Genomic DNA, 9,321 nt, shown 5'->3' with positions numbered 1-9,321 from the left:
TGTGCTGTCATGGACTCATCTTGATTTCCCATGTGGATGTTTGAGTCGTTTTTGCTGTTGTTGTCTTTTTCCTTTTCTTATAATCCACTTCTTCATTATCAAAGTTTTCCATACTTCATAAGAAGATCAAATCCTTATTCAGTTTGAGGTTTATTTCAGCGCAGTGAAGAAGCCCAACCTATTCTGAAAGATGTTGAACATCTGTACATGTGGCAACTTAATTTTAGGTTCTTATTCCCCAAGAGGTAGTCTGTAATCCTTACAGGATGTGGGGGCACCACTGGGAATTTAGTTTACAGCATTTTCTTGCTGGGAGTCATTTTAACCAATATGATGTTCTACCCATATAAACATCATTTGGGGTGAGACACACACACACACACACACCCCCACACACCCACACACCCACCCCCACACACACCCCACTCCTTTGATCCTAAAATTATTTTCTTCCAAACATCTTAGTCTTCACCAAACGCTTCAATGAAATAGTTGGAAAATGTTTGCAATATTGGCGGAAACATTTTCCTTAGCTTCATTTTTGGAAACAACAGAGCCTTTTTCAGCAATCCCCTTTAAGAATTACAAAGGAAAAAAATACCAAAAACTGAACACACCATAAATCCTGAATCAGAAGCAAAGGACAAGCATGGAAAATCTAAATCCAAGCAATTAGTTTAACCAAGTTATAAATATCTGCAAGCTGAAGCTTTTCATGTTTCCATTGGGTTAGACAATCTTAATTTAGACATTACTACTCACTATGCCTATAACACAATACCCCACCCCCATCCTTCCAAAAATGAAAAGGTCATTGTTACTGGATTTCTTAGTTGACGGTTTCTATTTAAACTGTTTCAGATTCTTCATGCAGCTAATGTAGAAATAAGACTCAGTGTCTGAGTATTGTTCTAATCTGTCTAAGTATTGTTCTAATCTAATGAACACATGAAGTAAAATAATCAGACACTGGCAAGTTCAGTCAGTTAACACCGTTCACTTTTGAACTTCTGTGCAAATAAATCTTTCAAAGTTTAGCTTGACTTAAACAATCCAGTGGTTTCTGTTGCTATTCTTGTCCATCTTCTATGTTCACTTCTCTATTTCTTAAAATTCTTTCCAATATTTTCAGTACTTGTTTTTAATTTACTGTTCTTACACAAAGAGCTGCCAGCTACTGTCCTGTGATTTGAAAATTGGTGCCAAACATAATGATTGTTTCATACATTTCCTGAACTAAAAGCTGGGAGGATAGTCTTGATACTATAATAATCAGAAAAAAGTAACTCTCCAGCTCCCCAAAAATATCTTGCTACCTGATGCCTGGGATTCCTTAGGTTTCTGTGTTGTCTCAATTTTTCTTCAATGAAGCAATCATTGTCAAGGATTGAGCTATGTTCATGTATCAGAGCTGAACATGGGCTAAAATCTTTCCTAATTTTTAACTAATCTCACCAAAGTCAATAGGATTATACCAACACGAAACAAAGCAGTATTTATTCACTTGCCTCTATTCTCTATCAGACTGCCTTTAACAGCAATAGTTCTTTTGATGACTCCTGCGTGTCTTGCCAGTTGTGTCTTGTAATCTTGCTTATTATCTTTCTCAGCATGTCTTGCAGATTAGTACAAAAGTAGAGGGAAAGGTTAAATAGGAAGTGTTGTATAAATATCCACTACCATCCAAGCATGCTTGAGTTCAGCAGACACTGTTTCTCCCTTGCTGTGCTGGATATAGATTTTGGCAGTCTTGAAAACTTCTAAGAGAAATGTTGCAAGACTAAGAAAACATTAAATTAAAAGCTTTATCAATACCATTTTAATATATGCATTTTAAAATACACAGTGTAATCCTCCTTTGCTAATTTGTGTTATTACTAAGCCAAGGAAATCATGATGGGATTTTTAAAAATCTATTTTCTTTATTTAGATTGTAAATCTTCTTCATGACCCATTAGCAGATGCTAGTTATTGCTAGCTACTGCTAGTGTCTTCTCTGGATCATGCTGGCAGAATATAAGATAAAAGACTTCCAGAGCTGAGAGTTTTCCTGAGATGATCAAAGCACAGCAAAATTTGCTGTTTCACTGTAACATCCACAGCTGGGTCATCCATTTCCAAAGCATCTCATGCTGGTTGAGAAAAATAAAAAAAGGCTATTCAAAGATGAGCTGGAAGATACTCCCCTGCCAGGAAAAGCAATAACTGAGCCTCCAAGTGAGGTGGAATATCTGGGTACTTCCAAAATCGTAAAAAATGTTCCCTCAACTGAGTGTGATATTTCAGACTTTTGGAGCACTGGCTGGTCTTCCTCAAATCTAAGATTTCATTCCACACAATGGTACAGTACTTCATGAGCAGCAGTCAAGGAAAAACATGTGTTTTTTCTTATCAGGCCAAATAAATTTGAACATACTCCATTTGTTCCATGTACCTCTGCAATTTGTTTTTCTTTTTTATTCACGGAGAAAGGGCAGAGTGTACTTAAAAATGTATATATGCACATCCGGATATACATATATATACAAGCAGAACATATGTATTGAAACGTAAAATGTATGCATGCACAAAGACACACCCATATCTAGCTAAAGAAAGAGGGAAAGGCATGCAAACACATGTACAAATATAAGGATCTGCACTTTTGGAGAAAGCAGATATAAGTACAGAATGTTACACTTAATTTATAATTAACATGACACAATGGTATAATCCTGGGGTTTCTATCTGGCCATTTGCTCTAAGTGAAGATTGAAAGTAAATTATGATACAGACAGCCACACTGAATAGTATGTCATAAGATTACTTTGGGAATAAGTCACTTTGACTCAGGCTATTAGAAACTGGCCGTAAGTAACAGTTTCTCAGTTCCTGGGTTTTTTTTTTCACAGGGACTTAAACTCACAGAACAGCTGCAACTGGGGGATGGCACAAGTCAGTTGGACATTGTTGAATGGGAAGAGGACCTTAGCCATTTTGTTTCCCCATATCTGGGATCAAAATTTCACAGTTCAGCCTGTATTTATTAATACCTTGCTGCAGATGTATGCCTATCAACTTGAGTTAAATTTTACAGACAGGTTGTAGCAAGGCTGGGAAAAGCTAGGACAGTCTCTGTATGATTCAGTATAAGAAATTATTCTGAGCGACATTTTGCTCTCAGGAATGGTCTGACATCTCTAATTAATGCAAATTTTTGTTTTCCTCCACTTAGTGGAACCCCATACAATGTCAGGAAGAACAATTCTAGTCTTCAGTAATTGAATTTGGCTGATTGGCTACATCAGCCAGTATGAAGAAATCTCTAATGAGGAACAGCTCAAGACGGTCTGCTGAGTAAGTCCCCCATGATCAAGTAGTTTTGTTTCCTATATCTTCAAATGTTATGTATCCATGTGCTGCCATGTTTTATGTGAAATTAATCAGAGAGAAAAAAACAGAACTTTTCTGATTCCCTTAACTAAAAGTATTAAGCCTGTCACCATTTGCTGTGTGTGATTATGCAAAAGCAGCCTGTTTCTTATTTGTTTTATTTTTATGAGCTGGGAATCTCCCTCAGATTCACTGACATGTTGAATGAATCACCAGGACTGTTTTTATTCTAATAATAGGTCTTTTTTAAAAGTTGAACTGGGTAAGCTGAATACTCTTACACATTGTCCAGCAGTTTAAGAATGGAACTGAAGGCTGTAAGAAGAAACTGTAACAGGATACATTTTGTTTTAAAGACTTGGCACAACATATCGCAAACACATTCAAAATGAAATCTGAAATACCAAAAGAAGTCACAATAATGAAAACTCAAAACGCAGTCCCTCAAACCTTTTCTTGCAGATAATTTTAGTGCTGTAAGGTCATATACCCAGAGGTTCAGGTCTCCCCTACTTTTAACCCTTTACATGTCTTTCTCTTGACACAGCAAGAATCCATTTATATTAGTCAAAACACATGATTAATGGAACAGCATGACATACAGCATAAGTTCATGGGGCCAAGCAGGCCTTTGTTGCAAGTGTGTGTCTTACAGTGCTTCCCAGGGTACACAAAATGTTCATTAACAAGGGTAAAATGAATGAGACACTTGCTTTTCTCATTATTGTTGGCTTCATGGCCGTTATTTAGCATAATTGTCTGTCAGTCTGCTGAGGTGACTAGGGTATAGATTGATGTTCCTTTTGTTGTACAAGGTTATGAGAAAGTTGAGGATATGGTCTGTTTGAAGGCAAGTCTTCAAGTTGTCCAGCACACAGAGAAAAATCTGTGCAAATTCTTCTGGCCTTAGAAAGCAGCTAAAAATTCAGTTGAAAGAGTTCTTCCTCTATAGATTGGATAATGCAAATGAAAAACAATAAAAAATTTTGTATAAGAGATTTTGCCTGAGTTTTCTCCTTCTTACCAACATTGTCTTTTATAAATATAACACTTCTCCCCTAGAATGATGATTAGATTACATAGCTATCACACAATAGAGAGGAATGAATACACTGTGCATTGCACCAGAAGGTACTGGTTCATTATGATTGCAGTAAGAAAGGCACTCTGTAAAGGGTATTTAAAATCAGTATTTATTAGAGCTAGCACTGTAAGGAGAGGGTGGTATAGATAGCCTTACTTCCCTTCAGGTGCTGGAAACCCTGAGATGTGCAGTGCCAAACAGGTCTCTAATCAGGATGAGGAAGGCTGGGTAGAGCCCATCCAGTTGCTGCCCCAGTTTAGTCATTTGAGCTATTTTAAAAAAGTAAACAACTCTACTCCTCATTTCTACTGTCAAACAAAGAAGATACATGTGTGTAATCGCGGGCACGGAGTGGGAGCTGCCTGCAGGCTTCTCTGTTATAATTACTATGCGAGTTTATTGTGCATTCAAGGTATGTGAGCAGCACAAGATGGGTCTGAAGGGCATGCTGTATGTGTAACACAGCAGGGCAAGCTTTGCACAGGCCTGTACCTGCTCAGGTTAGTTGTGATTTGGGTCACCATCTCCTCCAGCTACAGTGCTCTGCTGGCTAGCATCATTACGTGCAGTTATGAAAGTACACTTGCATATACTTCAGGAAAACATTCACAAGGCTGTACAAAATCACGCATATTGAACAGTTTAGGTATAAGAGAAACATCTTGTATTCTAAGAGAGGTTTTTTTTCCCCAGTTACTCACAGGTCAAAGACAGATGAAATGTCAGGGTAAGCTTAGCAGTTTACTGCTGTTGGAAAAATTGCTGCTTCTCCTTGCTTCATTCCAGATTGCTGCATATTTGCTTTCTTGCTCATGGACCTTTTGCTAATAACTTGGACAAACAAGTTCAGCTTATTAACCAGGCAGAAAACTATACACTCCATGTGTCTCCCACCCCTCCCGATTATTTTTTTAGCAAATTAATGAATTGAACTGGCAGAAGAGAGTACACATTTATAAAAGAGCTGGCATGAGTAGATCATGGGGGAATTTACTGCTGAAACAAGGAAAGCAGAGTGTGGGTTTGGGGTTGGGGGTTTTTTGGCAGCATGCTAATAGCTCAGGTAACCCCACCTTACCTAACTGCATTGTGAGCAATCTTCTTATCCACACACACCCACACCCTCATATTGTGTTACAGATGTGAGACTTAAAGAAGAATAGAAATAAATTTTCATGGTATCAGTGTTGCAGTTTACAATACTAAGAATGTAGTATAAGATGACTGCTATGTTTTTTTTGTAAATACATACATTTATTTACGTACACTTGCAATAACAGCACAGTAATATTGTCACTAGGACTGCCTAGTAACATTTTTTATATTCCGTTTTTAAGCAAGATATTAGCAGAATTTTTAAAAACAACTGAACAGGAACTTAGCAATACCTTTTCTTCACACAGTAAAGAAACTTTGACAAGATGTTAGCTTCCTAAAATTATACAATTAGATGGTAACCTCAATTTTTATATAGGAAAGGCCCTGTATCACCTGTACAAGTCCCAATTGCCATAATTTTCCTTTGCTTTTTCCAGATATTTAGATTTTTAATTTCCTTATCAGTCCCCAGGCTCACTTTACTGAAAAAGATGATTCAGTTAAGAAACAGTTAAGAATTTCTTTGTGTAGACAACTGGGAGTCCAAGAACTTTACTATTGATTTCAATGAGATGTTTTGTTTGCTAGCTTTACAGGAGCTGCATGCATTTGTCTTCCCTCATTAACAGTCCTTTTTTCCCTGGTTAGTAAATACGATTTTATAAAACTGTTGTTCATTTTGTCTATTATTGCTGTATTTCAGAGAAGCTCATAACAGCACAGAACAGTTCTTAGTAGGTGAGTATAGCAGCTAAATCTATCGACCATTTGTGGTAGAAGCAAGGAAAAAAAAAAATTGAGTTTTGAATCAGAGGCTGATTCTTTCACCTAACACTGGGAGTTAAGGTAACAGTGAAACACACATGTGTTGTTAATTCAGGGGTTATGGAGCACACATATGATATCAGGTGTGCTCTGGATGATACAGAACACCACGGGAGGCAATTAGGCATGACAGCACCACTTATTCTTTTATTTTCTAAGGTGACTATCTATCTCAGGTCACTCTACCCCTCACTTGTCAAGACTCACACTGCTGGCTGCCATCTCCAGTCCCTGGCAGCTGTAAGACATCATGTATTTATGTCTCTTAACCACTCAGTGATCTAGCACATCAGACATGGCCAGTCTTTGAATTTTTTGATATAATGGCCAGGTGTGCTTGATGAATGGGGTCATGCAGAAGGGAAGAAACAGCAGTACTGCTGCCAACATGCATTTCCCTTTGTGGAGGTCTGACATTCAAAGTGCTGAGTAGGTGGCACACAGCTGCAGTTCAATGTCATAACATGCACAGCCCAATGTGAGAGCATCTTTCTTGCTGTATTACCTCAGGTGTTAGATGCATTACTCTCACCATATATGAAGAGTAGCAGTGGGTCTTGCATCTGGGAAAGAGAGAAACATGAGAGGTCTACCTCCCAGGCAAAGAAAAGTTCGCCTAATCAAGAGTAAGCAGAGGTTCAGAACTTCCCATGTGCTCAAGACTCTTGAAAAATAGGAGTGTTCTCAATTACCACTACTCTTCACTGCTTGCACTCTTTTCCTCTCACTATTATATCACCTACGAAACTCAACTTCATTCCAAGGAAAAAGGTGAGAATGCTCACAGAATGGGTGAACCTTTTGGGTGGCTCTTGAGCCAGTTTATGGCAGGTGAGATTCTAACTCAGATAATTACAAAAATTACTAGCATTTCTGCTAGCTAACTGTTCTGTGCTGGCATTACTGGGCTGAACCAGCAAGAAAAGGTTTTCAGGGAAAAACAGCATCTTTTGTTAGGCCAACAGAAATAGCTGCATAAAGCATACCAACCTTTGGGGCAAATAAACTGATTCTCAACTTTATACATAAAGAAATTGTAACAGCTCTAACAAGCCACTACTTCTTCTTCAGGATGGTAATCCTCCACAATCTACTTTATGTGGTTCCCCCCTGTGTGCAATGGCTTCTGTCTTATCTTTCTCAGGAAACATGACTGAGGGGTGATGAATGGAGTGTTAAATGTGTTGTCTGTGAGGATTTACACTGCATTTTATCATTCAAAACCTGCTGTTCCATTTGCAAACAATAAAAGAGAGGAAATGAGATTAGAAGCTATATTCATGCCTTTATAACTTTTAGGATATTTTCATGATAGCTGGCTGCATTGAAAGATGGCAAATGCTTTTTTAAAAAAAATACAGATAAATAAAACCCAGGCTGGGTAAAAGAAATATATTAAGTCCTTGCAGTTCTTTATTTCTGTTCTGGGCATTTCTGTGAATGATGTGGTGTGAGATGCCTGTGTAAACCAAACTCTTTGAAAAAGATCCTATGACACAGCTGCTTCTAGAAATCTCTCCATGAGATTTCTAATAAAGATGTGGTCACAGTGGACCTATTTGTCATGTTCCCCTATTTGTTACGTACTAAATGGTTAATAACCCCTCATAGGTTGTCATAAAGATTACATAGATAAAAATCAGAAGGACAGACTAAAGTTAATAAATCTTTCTTTTAAAGCTGCATATAATTTTTAGGAAAATCTAGGAAAGATAGGAATGTAAATGTAAAGAAACCCCAAGATTTATCAGTTTCTTGTACAAGGATGTTGACTACCTGTGACAGCTACCAGACTAAACTTTTTTTAACTGTCTCCAAATATGGGAATTTCAAAATGTTCTCAAGAAAAATAATACATTGTTCAACTGTTCTAACAAAGTTTTCTTTGCATCTAGCCTAGAGCTTGCTTGGAGGGAGTTTCTCATACTAACCTCAGTGAGCCTGAAAAAAACTCATCTCTGTTTCTATGAGGACTGCACATTTTCCTAACAGTTGTATTTAATATTTGGCCTTTTTTTCTTAGGCAGAACAAACTGATTTCACCATATCCCTATATGTTATCTTTCCTAAACCACTTCATTGGATTCCTTCCAATTTATTTGTATTTGAGCCTGGCTGTAAAAAGAGTATCTCCATTATGTTCATTCAGCCCTCTCAAATAGATTTCAAAGTGATAAGTTTTTGTTTGGAATGCCAACTTATGCAACTCCTACACCTTCTTCACTGTTTGCTGTATGTGTATTCATTGTCTTCCTTTTGAATATAGTTCTCACATTTGTATTTATTGGTGTGGGGGGTTTTGTTGTTTTGTTTTGGTTTTTTTTTAAATTTCCAATCATTTCACCCATCTAGAAAGATCACTCAGAATTGCAATTTGGTTCTATGTACTTTAATATCTTTCAGTTTCATAATCACATATTTTCAAAGTGTCTTTTCTATACCTGATAGCCATCAATGAATGTGGGAAGGCACCAGACCTAAGCTGGATTCAGTTGACATGTTCTAACTCTCAACCAGTTACTCATGACTTCCCTGTAACATCTATCTTCTCACTCTATAAAAGATAAATCACATTTCTATAGTTTGCACATGAGGACATCCCATATGGCTATGTAAAAAAAATCTGCTAATGTAAGGCACACTATACCAATTCTCTCTTGCCATACTCTGGACCAACTCCTTGTGTGAGAAGGTAACTAGATTATTTTTATATGATTTGTTGCAGAAACATGCAGAGCAGATGCTTCCTATCACTGTGTCATTCTACAAATGCTCTTAAATTGATTGTTTAGTAGTGAATTAAACAAAGTACCTCTCTTAATACCAGAATTTTGCTGATTTATGTTTTCTCAACTACAGCTTTAGTATTTTTTCCAATCTTCTTGTAGTACAGTTGGACTTCATGAACTTTTGAAGATAATCACTAAAACATGCAAGTGAAC

The sequence above is a fragment of the Lichenostomus cassidix genome, chromosome 1 (genome assembly GCF_008360975.1).
Source record: "Lichenostomus cassidix isolate B80296 chromosome 1, HeHo_3.0, whole genome shotgun sequence".
Lineage (NCBI taxonomy): Eukaryota > Metazoa > Chordata > Aves > Passeriformes > Meliphagidae > Lichenostomus > Lichenostomus cassidix.
Note: the sequence above shows the minus strand (reverse complement) of the source record.